Genomic DNA, 26,620 nt, shown 5'->3' with positions numbered 1-26,620 from the left:
ATAGTACCAGTGAATGCTTGTCACACAACATAATGGTGCTTACCATGCAAACACTGTGTTAAAACAGTTTTCTTCACACGCTGCCTGATCTCCTTGATGTAGATATAAAACTGTCGGTCTGTCAGTATCAGGAGGAGCAAGGTTTTGCTGCTGTGCTTGCAGGGATGTTTCTGAGCATGTAGGCCACATGCTGCGGGTGAGGAAATAACGTCAGCATTTGGGCTCGGTATTCTGGGGGCTCTTCATAGTGTAAATTCACAATGACTAAAAAATTCCTTCAGGGTCTTTGAAAGCAGAAAAAAGTCCATTGGCATGGATACCTATGGCCCAATCAGTTGAATAGCAAAGTTATAATCCACTAAGTGAGGTTAAGAAATTGTTTTATTTTGTACAGTATAAATATTGCTGTCTCTTATGCAGAAGCATTTGTATGTGTTTCATCTACAGAAAAGGTACAGGATAAAGAATAGTTTCAGAGGAAGGTGTTCTACTGAAGTCTCTCAAGACTGAAAACTGTGATTTCTCTTTCCATTTGCATTAGTAATTCCTATTCTGATGAAACAAGTATGGTATGGTTCTTCAGGAATCTACCTAAAATTTATGAAGTGATTATCCCTCCATTTATAGTGTGTTCTTCCTTGCCTCTTGTAAGCTTGTTTTAATATCTGAAGGTTAGTCTTTAGGTCATAGCCTTTATAGGCTTAGCATAAGCCTTTAATTTCTATTTAATGATTTTTGTGCGTAACTTATGCTCATAATTACTACTAATAAAGCTACTACATAGCAAAGTACAGTACATCCTTTTAGTACCAGAATTATTTATCTTATTTGTTTATATCTTATTAGAAAAAATACTGTCTCTTCTCATTTCCCCCAAAAGGACCTTCCTAGACACTATAATAGCACACAGAGTAATATAGAATAAGAATATTCATATTTGCCTAACATCTTGATGATTTTTTTATTTTTATTTTTTTTCATTGCCTGAGGTTAAGTTACAATAGGAATTATGCTTAAAACAATGATAGAACTAGGGCTTTAAACACTGGGTTTTATCACCCATATAAAAATCAGTAATATAAGCTGACTATCTGGCGTTTGTACAATATGTACTTATGCCTCAGTAGCAAAAGACATCTGCTTAACTAACTTGCTCAGCAATTTAAAGAGCTGCTTATATTGTGAACTGATGGATATTCTGTTACCTCAAAGCCTTTTAAAGTTTGTATGTCTCATCTGTTGTAGCAAAATTACTTTTTCCTTGCTGATTTTGCTGTGCAGTATTTTCACAGAGAAATAAATGCAATGAAACTTTCCAACTCTCCCCGCTTCCCATCTCTTGTGGTTTTCCTCCTGCTTCCAGGATGCCACTTCCAATGCAATTCTTCTAGCAATGCAAAGAGAATTTGCTGACTCTGCCTCTAGTGCGTCCATTATTTTTTGATCCTTCAGAGGGAAAAACTTTGACAAATTGGCCAGCTGGCTCCCTTTGCCAAGTGTCAAGGAGTAATTTTCCTGGTTCCTGCATTCCTTGATTTGAGATTCTAAACTTCCCTCTCCCCAAACCTGCTGGTGTAAATGGAAGGCCTGGGAATTGCTTTGAACATCCCTAGCAACCTTCAGGGGAAAGCAGCACTTCAGATGTTGAGTAACTCATTCATGTACAAGGTAGGTGAAGTACAGTATTGACACTTTCCAACTTCTTCCCAAGCAGTTCTGTGAAGTGCAACTTTTTTTTTCCTTCTCACTGTATTTATTGGGGGGGCGTGTTGAGGAGACAGCATTTCACACCTGTATCTGTAGAAGAAAACACTGAGCAAGATTTGGGGCCCCAAAGGAAATCTGTAGAGCAGACATACACATGACCATAAGGGAATTGCAGGTAATGAACACTAGACAAACATATAACATCAAAAGTTGCCAGGTGAAGACAACCAATGCAACTAATACAAAAACCGTGAATGGAGAATGGGGAGACAGTTGAACAGTTTTATTTATAAGGTCATGATTAACATAAATTTTTGCAGTGCATAATGGTTAATTACTGACTGCTTAAATTACCTTACGTAACAAGACTTCATCCTATAATCCATGGACTCTGAAACAGCTGCTTTCTTTCCCCTACATCTTAAGTTTTATCTTTGCTCCCAAGAAACAAGAAATGTTTTCATTTCCTAATCAGTGTGTATAGTGGGTATTTGCTGCACAAAGCTAGGTGTCCTACATTCCAGTGAAGAGGAGGATGAATGACACAATGGTGTTAAAAACAGCCTAATTTCTCCCTAGGCAGGTTTTATTACAATGTAATATAGGTGGTATTTTTTTCCACAAGTAGTTATATGGCTGGAATATTTAGTGGTTTATTGTTAATTAATACCAGTTCATTAAAAGATTAGTTCTGGATGCACATGCTAAGCACAACTGCAGTCCTGCTGGTAAGTTGACCAAGGGAACCATGTTCTGCTCTCCAATACCATGGAATCCTGGATAAGGATTCTTTTCTGGATAATGTAATTTTCTTTTGACATTGGGGTGGGATGTGTTTTTGTGTGTGTGTGGTTTTGGTGTTTTTTTTTTTTTGTTGTTGTTGGTTTGGTTTTGTTTTTTTAAAAATAAACCGTTATTACTAGAAAGCAATATGCTCAAAGGATGCTCAAAGCATCAGTTCTAACTTTGTTCATACATCACACAGGCAGAAGGTGGTAAAATAACTACAAAACAAAGTTGGGTTTGGTTTTTCCTGCTGTGTAGCACAACAGGCTGCTCAGGAGCTTATCTAGTTTCCCCAAATACTATTTGGTTTATAGAATATGAAGATGTAAATACTTGCTTTGCCAAGCAATATCAGTGGCTGTTCACAGAATAAATGTGGTGAGAAGCAGTATTTTTGCATGTGACTTCTCCTTTTTGTTACCAATATGGTAAAAATATTCTGGTGAGTCAGCCATTTTCTTCAAGGTGAACAAGAAATATAAAGCTGCTTTTCTAGTGGAAAAAGAGGAAGTAAGTTGTTGGCAGGGGTAGAGTACTGTTCTTCATGATGTCCGTTGGTCAAGAATCTGTTAGAGACTGTATACTGCCCTGAAAGTTAATTTTGCATCATAGAAAGGACATGCATCAGCAGTGTTGGAGAACAAGTGTCACATTTGCATTAAAAATTTGCGCAGAACAGAGCTCTCACAGGAAATAGATTAGCTTTATTTCTTCACCTGATGTCCTGCTAATGGAAGAAAGTGAGTGACAAAGGGAGTTCGTGGACTGATGCATATAAGAAGTGATATTCAGAACCTGTTGATATAAACTGACATGTTGATTCTTCTGTCCTGTTGCCTTACAGCAGCAAAATGGGTATTTTTCCCACAAAGGACTTAATAAAAGGTCCAGATAAATATCGCACAGCATTGTGAGTCTTCATGTGGATCTGAAGTAGTCTAAATGAAGAATGTGGTTTGAATGGGAAATTAAGAGCAAAATGTTCATCCAAATCCTTCTAAAATTACTCGAAATAGATACCACCAGTGCCTACGTGGAGTCCTACCTAAATTTCAAAACCAAATTGAAACTGTTCCTCAGTAATTCATTACTAAAATTTTTATTTTAAAATTACAGTAGTCATAAATAACTTCATGAAAACCACAGCACTGAAATATTGAGGAAAATAATTTAAATTCATTGAAAACATTGAATGAGGATGTAGTAAAGTGAGAGATCCTTATGGAGGGGAAAAAGGCAAAGAAAGATGGAAGTGAGGTGTGAATTATGTTTAACAGTTCCAATTACTCCAAGCAGTATTCACTATTCAAAGATCCCAGGTAAACAATCCTTCTTTCCTCAGACTGAAAACCTGTTGTTTTAATATCAGCCAATTCTTTGCAAAAATTCAGGATTTTTTTTTCTTTGAACAGTGCATGCTGCCAGATGCACTTTTAATTAACTGTGCTCTGAATGCAGCTTCATTAGTTCCTTTTTTTTGATATCTTTTTTATTTTTGGAAAAGAATATTTTAATGGAAAATCTCATTCTTTGGCCTCTGAGTAGTGCTTTGTTGGGTTTTCTTTGTTTGGGTTTTTTTTTGTCTTTTTTTTTTTGCTGTAAGTATAAGCTAAATTGGTTACACTTTGAAAATAGGTCTGTGGGTGGTAGAATTTGTGTAAGGACCAAAAAGCACTTTGTCAGTACTCATTAGGCATTGTGGTTATAAGGTCTTGGTGTTAAAACAAACTTGTGGGTTTCAAGCAATAATATGGTACTCCATAGTTTTTAAATATTGCATATTCAAAACATTAAACAAAGTTTGATTAAAACAACAGTTACAGTAGTTGCCAGGGTAAGCATGTTCAGTCATTTGGATATGATCCAGTTTTGTTCATTATAAGGGGATAAATGCATCCAGTTTCTCTTCCTGCAGTAAACAATTAATATATTGTTATTCTTCATTGTGTTATAATAATAATTGGCATTTAGCATGTCATTGATGCAAATGTTAGCATAACCAAACCTAATGAGAGGGTTTCATTTAAATAAAGAAAAATGTATAAATAACAATTTGAACATAGTCAATGATTTAAAACAAGCTGTGCATCGAGTGTTTTATCATCAAAGCTCTTTAGCACTTTTATGCATTTACACAGTGTGTCTGTCCTGGTTTGCAGTGTGTAGCTGGCAGCACTGTTTGGTTTTTACATTTTCCTTTGCATTATACTAGGTAGTAATCATGGGTTTGGCCAATTTGAAAACCAGAAAGAGCGAGGGTCAAGAATTACATTTAGAATTAGAGGTTACAGGTAAACAAAATGCTCTCTTCTGTGATATGCCTGAGTGAAATTTGATGTATCCAACAAGTAAACACATATCCAATACTAAGTATGTGTTTTGGCTCAGAGGGACATATGCAGAGTAGGAGAGGCGGTCACTGCATGAATGACTGCCCTTGCAGGTGAGCATCTCTGGGACAGGCTTGGATAACTGACTTTAAAGGGTGTGTGAATGACTCACGGATGTTGTCTATGCAAGCTGAGCCATTTGCAATGAGCTATTTGAGATTAGCCTTTCATTGATTGTGAAATAGACACAAAATACCTGTGGTTTCTAATTAGTTTTCAGTGCAGGTTGCTTGTTAGGAAAAAAAAACCCTTTGCCTTTATTGAAATGACCGCTTAGATTTCGGTAGAGAACAATGCTTGCAAACTACTTTTGTCAATAGTGTTCACTTCCTTCAAAGCAAGTTTTCTAATTAGTGAAATCAATTGCAAATTCATTTTCCATCTGGATACTTATGTAGCTGCATAGGACAATCATAAAATTGCCCTTATTTAGAAAGGTTTCTGTGGAGATGGCAGAGACACACATACAGTCTAAAACTGTCTCCACATGTCTGAGGCATGAATCCAGGAAAAGATCTTTATTTCATTCTCGGAGACCATCTGACTATTTTTGTATTCTGCTGACCTTAGAACCTCTGCTGTCAGTGCAGGCTGCCCCTTGTGCTGGAGGTGGTAACAAGTGCCAGGCCCTGTACTTGTGCTGGGCACTGCTTACCTTGCAGTGCCTGGCTGCAGGGATATGCCATACCTATATAATGCTGATGCACAGGGCCTCCTGTTTTTCATGTAGCTGTATGTATGACTAATTTCAACCAGATGTTTTGTATTCATTGAAGTCACAAATAAACTTGTACTGTCTACCTGTGCCACTTAAGTGCTGGCAATAGATCAAGACCCTGGCTAGAATGAGGAGATTTTTAGTTGATTGCATTTCAGGTGTTTTATAACTTTCGCTGATGTTTAGCAGGGTCCTTAAAAAGCTTCTGTATTGTGAATAATAACTCATTGGGTTTGTGTGTACACAAAAAAAGAAATACAGCATTAATGCATGCAAGGTTTATTTTTCTTTGTATTGTTAAAGAAGTCTTTTTATGGCTTTTGGTTTTATGGACAGTCAAAATACCAAGGAAGGCCAAAACTTGTATTGTTTTGGCTCTGCAGATGTCTGCTTGAAGGATTAAGGCTGTCAGCAGAATGTGTAAACACCATTTCTAGCCTTTTAAGTTGGTCACTAAAGCATCTTTAAGAGCAGTTTGGGAATTTAGTCCTGCATGGCAAAGCTCTTAATCATGTGACGAAATGATGGTCAGGGTCTTCTCTTAAAATGTTTTAGTAACTTTTCAGTTCACAGTAGTAAGTCACTTCTCTTATATTTGAGATGCAGTGATTGAACATGCATCTGTAACTAGTCCATGGACTTATAAAATCAAGTTTACTTTAACTGCGAGTTTACCTCAAGTTAAGAAGGGGTAATTATTTAAACAAGGGTGTAGTTATTCAGAAATTATATTGTCACTGTGATCTGCTTAAAGTTGCTGATTTTTTTCTGAATAAAGCTTGATCCTACTTGAAAATAGGTAATTTTGTCCTTGCCCTTTGAAACAGCATTGGAAAATGAATACAGAAATGTTTTTAGAAGAACATGCACAGCAAAAGCTACTGTGTGTGAATAGAATGCCTTTTCCTAAGCATATTCGATTTGACTTTCATATAGGTCTTCACCATGCTAAGAGTATTCTGATGTTTTGGACAATGAAGAATTTATTTCCCTTGTACAATGAATCTGCTGTCCATCTAGTTTTCACAAATTTACGTATTATTTGACTGAGCTTATAATTCAGCATTTCTGATTTTTTTTTTGTGGGGGAGAAGGCAGAATGGAAAGGTGAAATATTTGGATGGGTCATGTAGCTGCCCTTAAACAGAATTCAGATGTAGAATTTCAGCAGAAGGGGTGGGAAAGAAAGGCATGATGCAGACAAAAATAATCTGTGCAAAGTAGTCAGAAAATTATATTTTACCTAAGCTTTTCTCATTTCATGTGAAAAGAAAATTCCATTTTAAGATCTCCACAGTTCTATGGAAAATGTAAAACCCAGTTCAGAGAGATCATTAAAATTTCATTCTGTATCTGAAAATCATGGTTTGGAACCAGTCACTTTAAAAATGTTCAGTGAAAGAGGAATTGCTGTGCTGGAATCACATTTTCACTTTAGTGTTGACTTTATTTTAATCTAAGATTTGAGTTTAAATAAAACTGTAATAAAAAAAAGCTTCTCTTAAGAGGAAATATTTAAATCTGAAACTATTGAAATGGGATGCTTCAAGGGTGGTAGAATGCTCTCATCCATTTTTGCTTTGAGGAAAAAAAAGCCCAAACCAACCAACCAACCAAAAACCCCCAAATAAACCCAAATTTGTCAAATTTTCAGTTTGAGATAGAGTGTAAGTTGCTGCCCCTTATAGGAATTTGGAGGAATGATGAAAGAATGGTTCTGTAATTTTTTTTTTTCCAAAAAGGTCTATTTTTATTCAGTGAATAAAGATGAATTTTAGCTCAGCTTTTACCTCAGCTGCTTGACCTGGAGCCTGCCTCTCTTACTTTTCTGTCCATCATCTGGGTCTGAAAATTAGACTTTGAGGGTAGATCCTCTGATGAGCTTTGTATCACTCTGATCTTTCTGTTCAGTGAAATAGAAGCAAAGAATTAATAATAATTAGTTAATAATTGCTGTTGATGGGATGATGAGTGTTCCTTGTTCTCTGTGCACTTCTAACCCAAGTTAAGCGGTGTACCTTGTCTTAGAGGTGTTGGTGTTATCACCCGCCCGCCGGCGTGTGTGCTGCGTACATGTTGCGCTTTTCCTTGTCACCCAGCTTTGTACCTAATTCTGGAGAGTGGATTTTATGCTTTGGTGGAAATTACACTGTGAAGTCCTGCATAAAATAAAAAAAAATAATAAAAAATAAAATAATAAAATAGATCTTGAAAACATTTTGAGTAAAATGCTGTGCTGGGTCCAGCAAATGCTGCTGGATAAGACTGTTGTCAAACAGCAGGGAATAAAGGGTCTGAATGCTTAAAAGTCAGCTGAAAGCCAAAAAACCTGCAAAATATTTGCAAATTAAGTATCTGAGCAAGATACATTGCAGTGGTTGTGCAAGAAGCTTTTGCTGAATGGAGGTGATATGTAACAGGATCTTTTCTAACTGTGTTTTTGTCTTTTTAAAAGTATGCTTTAAAGAGCAGTCAAACTGTATTTTAAGTAAGGAACACTCAGTTTTCACTATTTCAGGGTCTGATCATCTTTTGTGTGTTTTTTGTTGTTTTTAAGCTCTTGACGGTTATGGCCAAATCTTTCATCAGCATATTGTATAATGAGCTACCCATTGGATGATTTACAGTCATCTGAAACATGATACATACTTCTCTTCCTTGTCCATGGTAAGTGTTGTGCCTTTGCATACCTATTAAATACTGACTTTCAGAGAAGGAGCTACAAATTTGCAGTGACCCGAGTTGGATGTTGTTCTCACTGTTTTCATATGTTAATTTACTGAATAAATTTTAAAAAACAGGTCTTTGTCCTAAGCTGTTTGAGGATGTTTTAAAACTTAAAAAAAAAACCAACTTTTTTTTCTATTATTTTAGAGCTGTGCAAACATCCTGATACATAGCTTGAAATGCTCTTTCAGCTTGAAAGCATCCTTACCTCCATGCAGAGTATCTTATTTCAAAATAGGTTCCAGCCAAATGTTTTTTTTGCTATGACACATACCACAATGCATTCAAGAACAAAATAACTATAACTGTTAGAAATATAATTCAAAACACAGGGAAAAATAAATTAGTGAAAATATTTAGAAGGAAGTTTTCAGTTTTATTTTTGCACTGCTTCTGTGTTTTGTGCCTGCAGTTAATCTGATTATAGTATCTGTGAGCAATGTTAAGTATTGTATAAACAATAACATTAAAAGCAAGGCTCCTCATAATATAACTGAGCTATCACTTCTGATTTACAGTGTCCAGACACGCAATAATGAGATCCAAAGCACTGGTTCATTTGGCTAAACACATTGACAAACCAAATTTGGATATCAAAATGTTCCACTGACTGCTCTTTAACACAACAGAAATAGCAGCCCAGTCTCCTGTCGAAATATCAGGTTAAGCATTTGATGTTAAAATCCCCACTGTCTTGATCTTCTCCTTAAGTGTTTTGACATGGCTCTTCTGTCAAAGTTTGTGAATGGTGCTGTATTTTCTGGAATAGTTGCTTAGCCATTGTTAAAGTCTGTTTATGTTTGTTACCTTAAGTCTGTGGCTAGGGTTCAAGTTAGAAAAGTAGAGAAATGCAAGCATTGAGAATAGAAGAGGCAAATTAATGGCATTAGTCAAAGCCATTCTTGTGACATGCTGAAGTACTATAATGAGGTAAGACAGAGACAATTTGGTTTCCAGAGGTGTGTTTACACTTGATAATGGAAAAGATGTGTTTAAATATTCCATATAAACTGGTAGAGATATTTTATCAGCAAAACTGTTTACTGTTATTTTTGGTGGAAGTAGGTAATTACACACTGAAATGAACAGACATATAGCATCTCTTTTTCATCTTTTGGAGGGCATCTTCTGCTTGTCTATGTTACCAATTTCAGCTGGCTTTGCACTTCAAATGGTACATCTCCCAGATGTTAACCGTACAAGTTTGAAACCAGGGAGCCAAATAAATAGCAAAGAAAACATCGCCTCACTTGTTTCCACTGGCAAATTATTGGGGGGGGGGAGGAGAGGAAGGGAAGAGGTAAAGGTATTGTTTTGGGTTATCTAGCACCTGTTAATTCATTGAGGCAGTTCCCTGGATATTCACTGAGTTCTGCGTTGTTCCTTAACCAAGCTTTTTATTTGCTGAATTAGCCAATTTGCTTCAAAAACTTGACCTTTTCTTCTCTTCCTTATCATCAATGTGCCATACATTTTTGAGCCTGTTTTTGCATCCTGAATGTTCATTGATTCATGATGAAATAAGGGCTTTGTAACAGGTCTGGTGAAATAGCTAACATCTTTAAACAGAGAATAGGATGTCTATCCCACATGCTTAAACACTGCAGGATTTTGTCTTCTTTTCCAGAGGTCCACTACACCACATTTTACGGCAATTATTTTCTCTGTCCAGCAGCATGAGAACAGAATCCAGTCCACAGTGTTTCCTTTGTGGCCAAACTGAAAAAAATACCTGTGATGATGTCTTAAATTGTTTAAGTAATGCCACTCTATGTTGCCCTGATTAAAAAACAACAAAAAAAAGAACAAGCAAAAAAAACCAAAAAAGAAATCCAAACCAAAAACCCCCAAAAAACAACCCAGCCCAAAAATACCCAGCAGCAAAAACACACCCCCCCTGCTTGCTTTGGCAGTCTTATTTGTAAGATTTGTTCCTCTCTGCAGTCAAACTCTTCAAGAAAAGAGCACATGTGTGTGTGAGGGCATCTTCATCCCCTTCTCGTTATGGTATGCACTCAGAGATCATGTAGACTCTCAAAAGCCCAGTGAGTTACCCCACTGCTTGTTTCTAACCAGATGAAAGCTAAGGTGGACATTAGGGGTAAACTGAATGTCACCATGCGTGATGTGAAACTTAGAGGATTTTCTACCCCTGTTTTTCAAAACAGTAACCTATGTTTAGAATCTGTAAAATGATAATAATCTACTTTGTTCCTAAATTGTATACTCCATTAACCTAGACCAGGGAAGCCTACTATAGAAAGGTATGTTAATATGATGAAGTTAAGCTTTTAGAGGAGATGGTGGGTTGTAGGAAGAACTTACGTGTTCCAGCTGATACAAACTTCGGCAGTTTTTTTGTGGCTGGAATGCAAGCAACAGCAGTGATAAAAAGTGGAAAACCTAAACTGTTTCATGTATGTTGAGAAACTTCATATGGTATTCTAATACTGAAAGGATTCTTTTAAAGATGCTGAGTATGTAAAGTCAGCACAAGATGACAAAGAAACAACAAACTGCAGAAGCCAGGTGCGGTCTAAGAGACATTTATGACAATTAGAAAGAGAATATTTAAAACATTAAAGGACATCTACAAACAAGATAAGTGGTTCAGACTGTATGTTAAGTTATAACTCTCATTACAAAATTGCACACTGAAAATAAGTCTAGGAAGTTCAATAAAAAACTGTAGCAGGTATCCCAAAGTCCTAATAATTTCCAGCTGTATTTTCTGAGTGCTTGAAGTCATTTAATTTGAAGTAACAATATCAGCAACTGCTAGGTTAGTGTTGCAGTTCTGTTACCTGACTTTAAAAAAAACCCACACAAAGTCAACAGGAAGAAAACATGGAGGAAGTCTAGCCCTGGACCTCACTTTCTCAGCTCAAAATAATCTGTCAGAAACTATGTACTGAAACCTCCTATACCAACATTAAGTAATGAACTTGGTTTTTGGGTGTTTCTGCTTCTGAACTCTTGGTTCAGGCTGTGATAACGCCTCCTTGCATTATCTTGCATTATCATACTTTGCAGAGTAACAGAAGTGCTCCTTTTTAACTGTAAAGCATCATTAATAAGTACTAAAAACAATCAGGTTTTGTTATTTCTGTTGCTTTCTCCTTATTGTGGAAATTCATAGTTCTCTAGACAGCCACTGGTTTTGCTTAGAGCCCTGGTTCATCAGAGTTCATACAGATGCATTCCATGAATCTGGGTCCATCTTGCCATGCCACTGGCTAACTGGGCTGTCCGAACACTTCACAGGCTTCGTGTGGATGCCAGAATAAATGGCATAGCAGGTACACTGAGAGAATCAAAATGAAGCATGCATTATTTATGGAAGTAATCACAGTCCTACTGAAATGTATCCTGAACCGAATTGCCTGCAGCTAATGAACAGAAACAAAAGAATAACTGTTAGTGTTTGACGTGAAAATTTCTGGTTTGGATGAATTTAAACTAGGTTTTTAATGCTACGTTGGTACATGCATATAAAATAAGAACTCCCCTTTGCCCTTTTACTCACATTTCTACACACTTCTGTGTACTTTATTTTCAGGCCAGTACTGTGATCCAGAAGGATTGCACTATGTCAAAAGTCTTGAATAAATTATGCCCCAGAAGCTTCAAAAGCCACAGAGAAACTAGCCTCAAAGTCAGGTATTGGTTAATAGAAGTCTGAGTAGCCTGAGAGGCATTACTGCTGGTGTGCTGTATACTAATGATTTTCTATTAGTAGAGAATCTTGACTAATGATTCTCTATCAGCGTGTCCTGATTGATGTGCCAGTCAATGGATCAGTGCGTCATTTTATTTCCTCTTAAACAGCATCCTTCCAACCTGAGTGTGGTAGGATTTGGCTTTAAATGAACTGCTGCAAACAGTTTCTTTATCTGAATGGAGACAGGAAAACATTTTCATTTCCTATAGGTTTGAATTGGTGCGTAGTTTTCTTCTGAATTCATAAACTGTTTGTGCCAAGGAACTAACTGTGGGCTTTTTACATTTTTTTAAGAATAGTAAATGTTTGGAATGAGAAGAGGCTCTGTGGTAACACTACTGCTGTGTTTAAATTCTATATTCTTTATTCTATATTCTTTAACTGCACTTAAAGAAAGTGCTGGGTTTAAAGCTCCAGCAAACTTACTTAAAAATATATTCAACAAATTAATATTTAATTTTTAGCCTGTCTACTGTGCTGCCGTAAAAAAGGAATGGCAGCCATTTTCTACAAAAGACTCAGGGCTTGCTAGCTTTATTAGCATAAAAAAAAATCAAAAACACATGCAAATATCAGTAAACTGATTATTTGGATCTGTCCTTAGGATATTAATCTAGGTTTTTTTGCTCGTTGAGCTACAGGAAATTAATGCGACTGCTTCAGTCAGATCTTTTTGAATGGAGAGGACTTTACTTTGGATGATCTGTAATTGAGTTGATTTTACCCATTTATGTTCTCACACTGGCATGCTCACAGCACTGAAATATATGTCCAGGTGATCTGGCCAGCATCGCTTCTGTGCAAGCCTGGAGGCCAGGAGATGCCAACACTTGTGTCCTCACCTCTCTTGGATTCTACCTTGCTGGTGGCAACAGATGAGTTTTGGGAAAACTGATGTAGGACCCAAAGGTTGCTATATTTTGATCATTCACTTCAGAATTTTGCTTACTTCAGTCTCGGTAAGTGTTAAGCAAATCTGCTGCCAGTGTTCTCCTTTCATGTTTCTCCGGGTAGCTGGGCTGGCAGGAGGAGGAGGCAGCAGCACATGGCATCACTGCATAGGGTGTTGCCTCTTCTGACCTGCAGCAGCCTGGTTTGCAGCATAATTAATTACACAGTTTTAATTCTGGATACCTAGCTTGAGGAAAATATGCTAAATGGTTATGAAAATAGAAGACCTTAAACTTACGTAGGATTAATCACCCAAAAATGTGCCTAGAAAATGTAGAAAATGAAACTTTGTTTCTTTTTTAAGAATAATTAAATATATCCATCTCCTGTTTGTTGGACATTGAGTGCTGGAGTCGGGTGTTGCTTATTGTATCCCTGAGAAGCCAGAATTTGGTAACCCCCAGAGTTTCTCACAGAAAAGATTCAATAGGGACATCTGAAATAATGATAATAATTAAAAAGAATGCTGCTTAGAGTAATTAGTATTCTTTTTTCTCTTTGTTCTTTCATACTTAGCAGGCAAAGTTCCTTTCTTAATGCTTATTATTTTGGGGCTTTTGGAGGTTTATGTTGCATAAATACGTATATTGGAACTAGATTTTTATATGAGCATAATTCTGGAGTAATTAAGATATTTAAAAGCTATGTGGCCCCAACTGTGGGGGAGGAATGCAGGCTGTTGTAACTGTTTAACACCCTCCCTCCCCCCTCCCCAGCCTCTCCCCCAAGTAATCTAAATAATTAGAATGCATGTGAGTATGTACAAAGCTCAGGGACACATTACCTGTAAGAGGGCTTCTCCCACTCCAGGCAGGACCATTGCCCACCCTGCTGATGGCAGTCACAGCTCTGCCCTTGCTAGGGCTGGATGCCCATCCCCTCACTCCCTACTCGCACTGGAGGTTATTCTGTGTCACAACTCCCCCTTGGCACCTGCAGAATGTCATGACTAAAAAGGTCTTTCCAGCTAGAGACTCTGCCATCAGCCATGTCGGCACTCCCCCGATTTACTCTCAGTTGTGTATTTGCCAGTGGGACCTCTTTGGCAACCAGCAAGTCACTGATGAAACCACTGAACAATATAGGCAGCTGAAAATTAGCTTTGCTATGAGTATGAATTAATTGTTCATTTTAAATTATTTTCAACATACTAATTTCATCATATAATTTACATAATATCATAGGGACAGGTGCCTGAATTAAACATAGTCATTTTAAGAGTCATTCAAAAAGTAACTTCACAAAACACATGTATAAAATATGTAAGAATCACTGTAAGACTTCCAAGTGATCAAATGCTTACAATACCTCCTCTAACTTTGATTATTCTCGTAGCCAGCATCAGCAATAGAAGAAATGGGGGAGTGAGGAAACTGGTAGAAAAGGCAAGCTATTGAAAAGCAATTTGCGTAGCTCAGGGAAACAAAATCTAGGCTTTTGAAAGGACTAATGAAGTACTTGAGAAAGGGAAGAAGGAGATTCATAAGTTTAATTCATGCTGTTACAGCAGGCATCTACAGTTGAATTCTGCATTCATTGCTTTTAGATGAGTTCTATATTAAATCTGAGTGAATGTATTCAGAAATCTAGATAAGAGTTTGTTTGGGTTTTTTTTCCTTTTACTGTTGTAAATAAAGCCATGCAGATGTTGGCAATTTGTTAGCTTAGATAGAACTCACTGAGATTAGAATCAGTGCAGGCTTTTACAGGGAGATCAGGCACGTTTTTTGACAGAATACTGTTTGTAGACTGTTCACCTTTTCAGACTCTCTGGTTACACTGAAATAGTATTGGATACCCTTCTTTACCAGAAAATTAAGAAAGTTGGAATAAACCAGCATAAAATCCTCAGAACTTTAAGGAGTGTCTTTTGCAGAGTTGCTTTTGGCAAAAGCAACTTAATCTTTAATACTCTTCTGTGATACTTTTAATGTCTGTTTTTCTTAAAAATATGTAACACTTCCTCTTGTCTTTCATCTCATTTTATTTCCCTTTCTATTATATTGTTTTCTACAGCTTTATATAATCGTGTCTTCTGACTGCATTTTATATGAATTAAATGCATTTTACAGTGGCTTGTAGCAAGTAATCTGGGCTATAAACTGGGTAAGCATTTCTCTTGGCAAAATTTTTCTGCTAAATTATTTTCTCAACTGCTGCAGTGAATAGATTTGGTATCAAAAGTAGTTGTTTCCTATGCTAATATTAAGGAAATAATAATTTAGATACATGAAAATACTGATTTTGAATAATTGGTGCCACTGGCTTAGTGAGACATGGTATTAATTATTATAAGAATTAACATGCTGTTATATCTCAGTGTTTATTTTCTTTGTCATTAACCAATGTCTTTTTTTCATGTGTGGTGTATATGTATGTAGACATGCACATATATATACAAAAGTGAAAGAATAGTTTAAATTATACAGAGACTTTGAAAAAAGTAGTTGTTTGGAGGGAAAAAGGATCATTCTTTTATGAGAGATGAGCAGACTTGGAAACTAATTTCTTTCCTTTAAAATAAAACTTTTTTTTTCTTTCTTTTTTTTTTAAACGGGATGCTTTATCTGTGTTCTGAATCCATTACTTTGAATATTTTACTCCATAGATCTTTATAATAAAGGTAGGATTCATCTGGCGTTTCTCAGTTGTCAGCTGGGGAGAGGCAAGCAACTCCAGAAGGCATTTCCTCTCTTGCGTCTATCTTAGACACTTATCTTAGAAGGGGATACATTACCCTCTGGAGTTGGCTGTGCATGCAATATTGTTATTTCTTATTTTAAAAGCAGGCCAAGATAAGCCTGAAGAGCTCAGTGCTTCCTCTAGTTCTTATTATTTTGTTGGAACTATAGCAATTGCATCTCTGGAGCGACTGCACTTGTTCAAGTGGATTCTACCTTTCAAGTACAAAAAGGCACTCTCAAAATGATAGAAAATTTCAGGCCAGAAGATACAGTACTTCACCACTGTTATTATGTAGCATAGTGAAAAGGAAAAAAAAAGAAAGTCTCAGGTTTACTAGTATTTAATCCAAATTGGTGGTGTTCTTCAGATCTTTTATTTGCTTGATGGTTTGACAGTCACAGAAATAACACACTTGCCATGTTGGATTCTACCTGCTGCCTTTTTACATTTAAGCAGAATGTTAAATTTATTAAAACTAGGAGTTTGCAACAAAAAGATCAGGAGAAGCAAGTTTTTTTTTAAACTATTTTCTTTCTCTATGTTACTGTGAAAAGTTACATATATTAATAATACTCATTTAAGTAGTTTGTGCAATATAATTTTTCTTATTGAATCTTGCTGCCTCTTTTCTAGAAAATCTTAATCTGTTATTTTGTTGGAATTTTTTTTATTACCCTGTTTTGGAAAAGCTCGTACTGCTTGTTGCCTTTCATGTTGCCTATATTGACTGAACTAATAAAAATCTTTGCCTCTGTTATATTCTTTTGCCTTATACAATATCAACTATGAAAATACGGTGATGCTTCAGTGTAGCTTCAAACCAGAGTCTTGCCTGGTTTTATTCACATTTGCTTTTATCCAAATATCTTTAATTCTAGTGTCTTTGCCATGTCCTCTTTAGGAAGATAGGACATGGAAACATGAGTTTAACATGTTTACTCATTTGTAGTTTTCCATGGATTAGACAGTCTTCATTTCCTCAAGTGAAATGGGCATTGTGGTGCTCTGTTAAACGGTCAGCATTTCACCATAACAGTGTGAGCATTTTAGTGGTGTTGAAATTATTTCCCATTGGAGAATATATAGATTTATTCAGGACTTAATACTTACAGTCTGAGTTTCATCTTCAGCCAAGAGAAGTTAATGGCTTGACTCTGCATTATACCAGACCTTCTTGTATAGTTCTAATTAGTCAATGCCATGCTTAAACCTGAAACCTTTTGGATAAGAAATTACAGGAAGGTGTCAACCATTTGTACTAATAAAAGAAAATGTGCCATTTGGGGTTATCCTGACCAGATTTGAGCTTGTATAACATCTTGCGTAATAACCTTCTTACTACATTTTAATTATATAGTCTGCCATTGTTTAATTCTCCCTCTAAGCTGTTTTGTTGCTTGGCTCAGTTGAACAGCTGCTGTGTTCCCTCCTCCTGGTGGCTTTGCTTCAAATACCTGGAAAAGAGTGATTCTTCTTAGAAATAGGTAGCACCACTGTAAAATGTAAGAGGTGTATTTAAAATATCTCATATTCTGTTTCTTCCTGTCTCAAAGACTGTTGAAACTTTGGCTTAAGGAGACAGCATTTTTCATGTTCAGAAAATCATTTAATTGCTTTATAGGCTGCCCAGCTACACAGCTATCAGAGTGCCTGAAGGCTTTAGAGAGAGGATTTGTGGGTGTGATTATACTCAGGGGAGAGGAAGGAAGTGAAGGATCTGCCTCAAAGTGATGAATCCTTTGGGAATTGATGCATCAAACAACCTTTCCAAAAAGAGCCTGAAGCAACACATTAGTATCTATAGCAGGTGATGCCAGTGAGTCTGAAAAGCTCAGATTAAATGAATGCAGGTGTTGGTGTTAGAAAATCAGGTCTCTAAAGAGTGGTGCTAGTTACTCTCAATGGATTGTTCTTGCCAAAAGAAGTTTAGAAGTACTTTAAATTGCTGTGAACTCAACTTTGTGTTGACTCCAAGCAAGGTCATAAAACAGTCTTGGATATGATTAGTTCTGAATGTGAGTCAGCTATGGAGAAGGAATACTCTCAGGTATCTTTCCTTTGGAAAAATTACATTCTTGAGCTGATTCAAGAACAAACTCACCATATTTGTTAAAAGTGTTTTTGTTTGTTTGGTTGGTTTTTTTTGTTTGGTTTTTTTTTGTGTGTGTGTGTGTTTTTTTGTTGTTTTTTTTTTAATCAGAAGAACGAGAGCCTAAGGAGAAACAATTCACAAGATATTTCTTTTTTGGGGGGGGGGGGGGGAAGTTTGCTAATTCTCTCTTGTGCACTGTAAGGAAGAGCAGATCTTTCAAATAATACAAACCTTGGAATGCATGTGGAGGGCACTATTTAAATCTTTTTCAAGTACATTAATGTTGGGAAGAAGCAAGATGGGTTATTCTTCAAGAAAAATAAAAAATAAAAAAATGTTCTTGCAAGATGTAGGAACTTCTCTTTTTGATTGAGTGTCATCTAGTTGGACAAGTGAAAGAGAGATCCTTTGGCCACTGTGTGGCTTTGGGAAGGGATGAATTCATTTCTGTGTTTAGAACAGACTTGGAGACTGCATGTGGGGCAGTGTTGTCCAGTGTTCTTAGCCTTTTGTGGATGATACAGATAACAAAGGAGGAGCTTGTAACCATGATGCTATCCATGGGAGTGCTGCATGTATCCTTTGCCATTACATATGTCTGTAATCCTGAGCCATTTACAAGATAAGGGCTAATTCGGCTGGTTTTGAAGAGTCATTGTTATTTCAGAGGATAAATAACACTGTCATATTATCATTGCTTCACTGAGTATTATGAGACTGCTAACATTGACTTCCCCTCTATTTGGTTAAAGAAAGCTATAAACCTTGCTTGTAAACTGTGTTTTACACAGCTGCTTTTATACCACATTTCTGTGAGATGTATCATTGTTGACAGAGTTTTTGATTATGTTTGACTTTGATTTTTGCTCTCAGTGCTCTGTAAATTTTGGATTGAATTCATGATTATAAGGTGTCTGATTACTGATAAGCTCCTATTTGAAGAACTAAAATAAAGCTGTTTGCTTCTCCTTTTCCTTTCCTTATATTAGTCGTGTAGAAGAAAGTCAAAGCAAGACACTAATATTCGTGTGCAAATAAATTCATCATAAGCTGGTTATGCTGTTGCTAAAAATGCTTTAACTCATCAAAGGTATGCAGTACAATGCCCTTAAGCTGCCTGGGCTCAGTCTGAACTGAATTACTTGAATAATTGTATGCCTCTCGAAGTTGATGAATGATTAGTTTTCCAAATGCTTTTATTAATCCTTAAGGTTTCAGTTTCCTTATGTGATAGGTGACAAATGAACTAAGTAGAGAAATGCTTTTGTGACGGCATGATTTGCCATTCCAGCCAGGAACAGTACTGAACCACAGACTTGAGAAAGGCTTGTTCTACGCTAAAGCTGAACATGTTCCCTTTTACTTTTCTCCCCCTTGTCTTATCCCAGGCACCATAGCTGCCGCTAACTTTCAGCAATATTTTACATATCCCCAGGAGTTCTTAGGAACTGGGAGATTCCTGGAAGCTTTTGAAAACTGAGGTTTTTGTAAGTTTGACAAACTCACATTAATGTTTTCCAGCATCCCAAAATGAGATTAAGTGATGTGAATACTTCCCCCCCCGAATCCATGCTGCTTTTCCAAGAAATTAATTTTTTAAATATTATTTTTCCCAAAGGGGAATTTTCTGTTATGTCAATTAAGAAAAGTAAATTGTCACCTTTCTCCTTCACCCCCCATTTAATATGGGTAGGGATTCCAGTGTAACTAACCCATTGCCCATGATTAACTGTTATAGTATGGGTCTTCTCATGCCACCAGTTTATGTGAGGAATTGCATTAAGCAGAAGAAGCAAGAGCTTCAGAATTCCTCTACTGATCAAAAGAATTTTGCTTCCAAATATACAATCATATGTTGACTGCAGCCCACTTCATTTCTGCAGACATCATACTCCTGTGATGCAGCTGGGAGGAGGGTGGTTACTGTGCAGTGTCACAAACTCATTAGGAAAAGCCTGTCTGCTTTAAAGGGTCTCAAGGTGGAGGAAAATGAGAAGTACAAACATTCAGGGAAACAAAAGGCAAGGATAAAGCGAGGGTGGACATCTTGAAACTGTAGTTGCACAGCAGTAGCTAACATTGAGGTTTCAAAGGGAGGGGCCATAGCACAATATTGTTTTATGACTTTAGGACTTGCTTGGTTCAGATGTGAAACAGTGCAGTTAGGAAAACTATTTACAAGTTAGAGAGGCAGACTTTTCCAGGAGGTTACTTCACTTCTGCCATGTCCACAAAAAGCTTGTAAGAGTTCATTTGCAGTCTGTTAAAGCTGTGCAGATCCCTGAGGCCTGGGGAAAATGTGTTTTGTGGCTTACTCTGATGAGTGGTAAGCTAGCATTATGTCTACGTTCTCACTACCCTTGTGGGGCTTGCCCTCTACTTGGGGACTGTATGGATAAATTACAATTCAGAAGCAAGGAAAAGAGGTTCTTTTAAGACATCTGCGACATGGGGGAAAGAATGGCAAGTCAGTTTAGTAGCTAGTTTGTGTGCTCTTACACCTATTGGAAGTATAAACAAAACAGAGTAGAAATCAGGAATAACTAGAATGGGGTGGAGGGGCACTGGAATAAGAAAAAGCGTGTATGTAGTTTGGAAGTCAGAGAGGTTCTCCGGTTCAAGGCTTTCTGCTATTTGCCTCTCAGGGTGGGGTTGCTTCTTTGGAAACATCTTCCTTAGAAAGTAGGACAAGCAGGTTCTGTCACCGTGCTGTTTTGTTTGTGAGGGAAAGGACAAAATGAAAATAATTTACTAGCAACGCCTGAGAACCGTTGCCATCTGCTTCTTGGAGTGCAGGTGACATAAGTGGCATGTTAGGGTTCAAGTTAAATTAGCAGTATTAATTAGCTGAGCTATCGGTTTATTGTTTTTCCTGCTGTGAGCCTTTTCGACACACATCTCGTTGGTCATACAAAACACCATCACAGTAGTTAACTCTACTGCCTGTATCTCTGTTTCTGTAATCTACTTCAAACGATCAGAGTGCTCTGATTAACTCTGGTTAATTTAGCCCAGTGTTTGTGTCAATTTTTTTTTTTGCTTCAACATGGAGATTTTATCATTCAACTTAATTCAGAAAGTAAAAAGGATGTGGACTAATATTGACTGATACAAGAGTGATTTTCAGGACTTAAACAGAGGAGAAACTGGCAGTGTATAGAACTTATAATCTGTAAATTCATCAAATTTAGATCGAGTGGAATGTGGAGATATTTTTGAATTATGCAGTTATTCAGCTTTTCCTTTAGTAAAAGTCTGTAAATATGTTCCTTATAAATTGGTTTTTGAACCATATCTAGTCTCATCTAAAATAATGATCTTTTTAGTAGGGTCAGGAGAGCAGTTATTAACCTTAGTAATGTAAAGTGTGTAGGACTGTCTTGGTCAGTTTAAAGTCAGTTTGGATGTAACCTTTATTTCTGGAAATGAGCTGTTTTCATATTGCTTGCAAAAGCAATTGCGGCAATGTGTAGTGGATGGTATGGTCTATAATATCTGTCATTTGCTTCTGTTTGCATGTGCTGAAATCTCTGCCTGTACCAGCACTAGCAAAACAAAAGCTGTTGGTTTCACTGTGCATCGCCTGTGATGCTGCCATGGTTGGTTATCTTTCCTTTTCTTTGTAGGTTGGGATCAGCTGTCTGCTGGTGTGCCTGCCCAAACTCTGACGCCAGGCTGCAGTGGCAGATGTGTCATATTTCAGGATGGAAAGCCAGTCCTGAACTGTGCATTGCCAGTGTAGCTTAATGCAGCGTTCCAACAAAAGAGGTTAAACGGTGCCTTGAAGGCATGATTTGTAACCTGGCTTTCTGCTCAAGGTGCCTGGGCTATGTTTTCCAGGCGCTGGCAGGTGCAGTGCAGAGGGGACGTTGTCCAGACTAAGCAATGCTCGGCAGTGTAGCTCCTGTCCCCATGTTTGCCAGCAGCACCTGATTGCTTGTGTCTCTTGCTTCTTAGTTCATTCAGAACCTTCCTTTGCCCAGTGGTAACAGTGGAATAGTTACTTCAAGTATTCTATGTAAGTTCTGATTGGGCTTGGGTTTGTTTCCTATTCGTATTTAGCAATTTAGTGAAATAATGATTAAATTGATGTCCAAATGAGATTTACAGTGGGCTTCAGTACACATAAAAATATACACTGAGCTTTGTTTTTTTTTTTTATTTTTTTTATTGATCTCTTCAGTATTAACTTAGTTCTGCAGGAGGGCATGAATAAGCCCTGATGACTTGGTTAAGTCTCTGCTTTATCTGTCTCTGCTTTTATACAGGCCTTTTTGGTCACTACTGCACTTATTCCTTCTTGCTTGTGGAAGAGATTGCCAGATGTTTTTATTTCCCCTATTTACTGATTTATTTATAGATTCAAAATTGTCTATTGCTTTGTTTTCTGCCACCAGTTGCTTTTTAAACTGATTGGGCTTTTATTGAAGTTCTGGTGCTGTTTCAGATTTGAATTTTTTCTGCTTTGTTTTTTTTTGCCTTGTCATTATTATTCTTGAAAAAGAATAATGGAGACCAACCCTCGTTAAACAAAAGAGTAATTTTTACACAAGACCAAATGGTATAAACTATGTTACAAAGGTACAGGAGTTAGAAGGGCAACTCTTAATCATTAGGGCACTTGAGCTATGCAGTGGCTCTGAAATATAATTTTTATAAATGTATTAAAAGGATCATATGACCCATTGCTACTGAGCACCTCGGTGTCCGAAGCTTGCCTGATTACACCTAGAATTAGTGGCTCATGAGCAGGCTTTTAGAAGCATAACTGCTTTAGTAATTTCTCGGAGACCAGTAGGACATGGTGGCATAGCAACATAACAGGGCTGATTCATTGACAGCTAAGTCTAATCACATCTGAAGAATGTTGTTCTTTATCCATATGGGATCCCCCTTAAAGCAAACAAATTCAGGAAGAACTTCCCACCCTCAGCTTTTTTACAGAGCAGCTACTGGCAGCAGGAAAAGCAGAACAGATAGTGTGATACCCTGAACTCAGTCTTTTTTTACAGGCTGTCGGGGCTCAGTAATCTAAACTGTTGTGTTGGTGGTAACTGACAGAGTTAAGCACTGCAGGCCAAAAAAGAAGTTACAAGCAAGGGTCTCGTAGCACTGGGGAAGTACATTGAAATCATCCTTCTGAATGGTGTGCGTCTCAACTGCTGGAGCCACAGAAATGGCTGGGAATGTTTCAGCATCTGAAAGGTATGTTCCAAGAGCCTGAGCACACGCACACACACACACACACAAAAACACACAAAACCAACCCAAAAAAAAACAAAACAACCCAGATCTAGATGTTAAAAGGCAACATGTTAAAATATATTTTAAAATGTATTTTCCTAAAGCTTTGAATCACTTTTGCATCTGACAAAATCCTTTATGGGGTAGACAAGTATCCCCTTCCTGCTTGTGCCTTCCATTTCTTGTGCAGACAGTTCCCCTTACCCTCAGCTACTCCTGTACTTAATTGTGAAGTTGAATGCACTAATGAAATTGCTGTCTTCTTATTTTTTGACTGTGCCCGGTGTTTAAGTCCTCTACTTCTCCCCCCACCCATTACTTTCTCAGACTTTGGAACATGTAAGACTCATTTTTAACTTGAAATCTCTGTTCTTCCACTTGAAGATTTGTCAGCTTTCTGAGCTATAGCCACTCCTACAGCAGTGGCAAAAGATAATTCCTCTGTAGCATGAGAATGCCAGTTGAATGCAATCCATAGAGGCAATTAATTAATTTACTCTTTAGTTTTTCTTTCATCCTGAAGGGACCCAAATGAATTATTCCCCCTGCCTTTGCTATGTTTTCTCACATCTGGAGACTACTTGCATGCCATTACGTTATGGCAGCTCTTTCTTTCCCTACAGGTCAGGCATTGCAGAGCTTACCCTCAGTAAATTTGCGGACAACACCAAGTTGGGTGGGAGCATTGATAAGAAGGCTCTGCAGAGGGATCTGGACAGGCTGGATTGATGGGCTGTATAACGTTCAACACGGCAAAGTGTCAGGTCGTGCACTTGGGTTACAATAACCCCATACAGCCCTACAGGCTTGGGGAAAAATGGCTGGAAAGCTGCTCAGCAGAAAAGGACCTGGGAGTGTGTCCTAGTTTCTGCTAAACAACAACAGTGTGTTGGTCAACAGCTGGCTAAATATGAGCCAGCAGTGTGCCCAGGCCAATAGCATCCTGGCTTTTATGGTGTGGCCAGCAGGATGAGGGAAGTGATTGTTCCCCGCTACTCAGCACTTGTGAGGCCACACCTCAAATCCTGTGCTCAGTTTTTGGCCTCAAATTACACCAGGGAGGTTTAGGTTTGAGGTCAGGAAAAATTTCCTCACCAAAAATGTTGTCAGATATTGGAACAGGCTGCCCAGGGAAGTGGTTGAGTCACCATCCCTGGAGGTATCTAAAAGACATGTAGATGGTGGCACTTAGGGACACAATTTAGTGGTGGACTTGGCAGTGCTAGGTTTACAGTTGGACTCAATTATCTTAAAAGTCTTTTCCAACCAAAATGATTCTATGATTCTGTGATTGTTCCTCCTTCACTCTGCCACATCCCAGGATGTTGAGTTTGACCTTCCCAGGTAGGTGGAAGAAATGCTGTGTCCCAAGGACTAGCATGAAGCGCCACCTGGAGCCTGCTTCTCAGGATCCTGTTCTGGCCTTTCCTTTCAGCTGCAGTACTTTGGGCCCCACTTTGCAGATCCAAGAGGTCTGTGCAACCTGTGGCTCAGATGCGTGTTATATGACCCTTTCGTCAAGGAGCCCAAAGCCATGAACAAAGTTGCTCAACCAGTTTCTCACCAAACATGGTAAAACAAGTGAGGATTTTGATAAGTAAAAAGTGGGGTTATCGTGTGCACTAGCAATGACTGAAACCAGCAAAAGCTTTTCTAATTAGACTTTTCCTTCTTTTTTAAAATACATTTTGATTTTTTTAATACAATGGTGTTGAAGAAGCCAAGGAGCTTTCAGCCTCAGTGGTGGAAGCATTACAGTTTCAAGAACAGTATGTTGTTGATCTGTTAGCTTAAAGTTCCTATTCTCTGAAGGTTTAAAATGTCATTGACACAACAATTTGCTAAGATATGCTAGCACTGCTTTACAGAGATGTGCCATCATGCATAATAAAATACTTCTTGAAGCAAAGGGGTTATTTACTATCTCATCTCATTAGGCTGATAACCAGTGCAGAGGTCGTCACTCAAGGTACAGATTACACTATATAACAAAAATCATTTAAATTGTTTCAGATGTATTTGAGCAAGAGATATAAAATATGTTAACTTTAATTTGTGATCTTAAAATCATATTTGTTTTCAAATAAAATTGGTGTGTTATGGGAGGTCCACATATCAGAATATCTGATCATAATAGGATACAATAATAGTTTCATTTTTCTCATCTGAAAGGTAAATTAATATTTAGGCACTCAAGTAAAAGAAGCGGTCTTGATCTCTTTTTTTTTTTGTTTGTTTGGTTTTTTGTGTTTTTTTTTAACGCTATCGTAGAAACATTGAGTCTACAGAAATTTTATGTATTCTGGAAATGCAGCTCTCTTCTTTTTGTCTGCAGCTTGACACAGTGTAATTTTAATGCTGAAATGTTAATAGCATTTTGGGGGGGATAATTCATACAGTTCTGTTTCTTATGTCACTGTCAAAAAGGAAAGAAATTTGCCAGACCTCGGTAGTTGTTAAAAGGCAGTGTAAGCTTGAGTAACTTTGTGAAGGGTGCCTGTGTCCTTCATGGTGCAGAACGCTGCCCATCGGACGAAAAGAGGACATCCTTCAGGCTTCAGTTTCTGCCTTACCGTTTGGTTTTGGTGGCAATGAAAGATACTGCTCCACTTTCCTTTGAATGCTCACAGTACTTCCTGTGAAATCATTTTCTCATGCTTGGCCCATTTAGGAGCATGCCTGAGCCGTGAGCAAGCTGAGAGACCTCTCTGACCCTATTAATGTGCTGTAGAGCAACTTGTCTAGTAGGATAGATTTTACCTGACCCAGTGAAATGATTGTGTTAGTTTTAAATTGTGCTTTGCTCATGGTGTTAATACAGCTTCACGTTTTCAGGGCATAATCTGGCTCCCCATACTGTGATTTTCTCTCTGAATTTCAGTGGAACTGCTCACGTGTCTCAAATAAAACGTGTGCTTAAGTGCTCTGGTGGCTGGGGGCCAGAGCACTCAATACATTGTAGGGCTGAGCCCTAAGTGCATGCTGCTTTAATGTATAGTCTTCTCTAGCCCAGGATAAATCAGGATTAACTCAATAGGAAGAGTCACAGTACTGTGAAGATTTGGAAAATGCCTTGCTGTGTGGAGCTCAGGCTGCTAGCAAATACAAGTGCAAAAGAAGCAATGCCTGTGGTGTAATGATTTTTAAGGTGTTGTCAAATGAGGTGCTTTTTGTGGCTAATGAATTTATCAGTTGATTTTCTCATCACCATGTTTGAGCTTGTTCTTGCAGTTGAACACTAGTCTTGCCTTTTCACATGTTGAAGATGGCATCAACTTAACCTTCTTTCCCATTATAAGGATTTTAAAAACCTTCACACTAATACTGAATAAATGGAATTTGTGGTTTAAGCTGCAGAGAGAGTACATTACTGCTACTGGGGAAGCAGAGGGAGGCAGGTAGGAGATCTCCGTTCTCTTGTCTTTGATTCTCAGACCACAACGGCATTCCAATGTCCTTAGCAGCAAAGCAGTTTGTGTTTTTTTTAACATGGTAATAGTGACAAAAAGTGTGATATAGTTCAGGCATTCATTTGGCAAGTCCTCAATATGCAATTTTATGCATATTCTATTTTTCTACCAACTTTTTCTTTTTGGGGG

General features: G+C 37.6%; 1 protein-coding gene across 5 annotated transcripts in view; it reads left to right on the top strand.

The window, feature by feature from the left end:
- The window catches only part of CHRM3 (cholinergic receptor muscarinic 3), a 278,661-nt gene that overhangs the window by 71,351 nt on the left and 180,690 nt on the right, over positions 1-26,620 (top strand). For 2 of the 5 annotated variants that reach the window (XM_062637390.1, XM_062637391.1), the window contains exon 2: positions 8,159-8,268. The exons of the other annotated variants lie outside the window; for them this stretch is intronic. The gene's annotated coding sequence lies outside the window, so the exon portion shown is untranslated. The remainder of the gene's footprint in view (positions 1-8,158; positions 8,269-26,620) is intronic. 5 annotated transcript variants of the gene reach the window in all.

The sequence above is a fragment of the Pezoporus occidentalis genome, unplaced genomic scaffold (assembly GCF_034315485.1).
Source record: "Pezoporus occidentalis ecotype Australia unplaced genomic scaffold, CSIRO_AGI_Poc_V1 ctg52, whole genome shotgun sequence".
NCBI lineage: Eukaryota > Metazoa > Chordata > Aves > Psittaciformes > Psittacidae > Pezoporus > Pezoporus occidentalis.
Note: the sequence above shows the minus strand (reverse complement) of the source record. Positions and strands in the feature narration are given on the sequence as shown.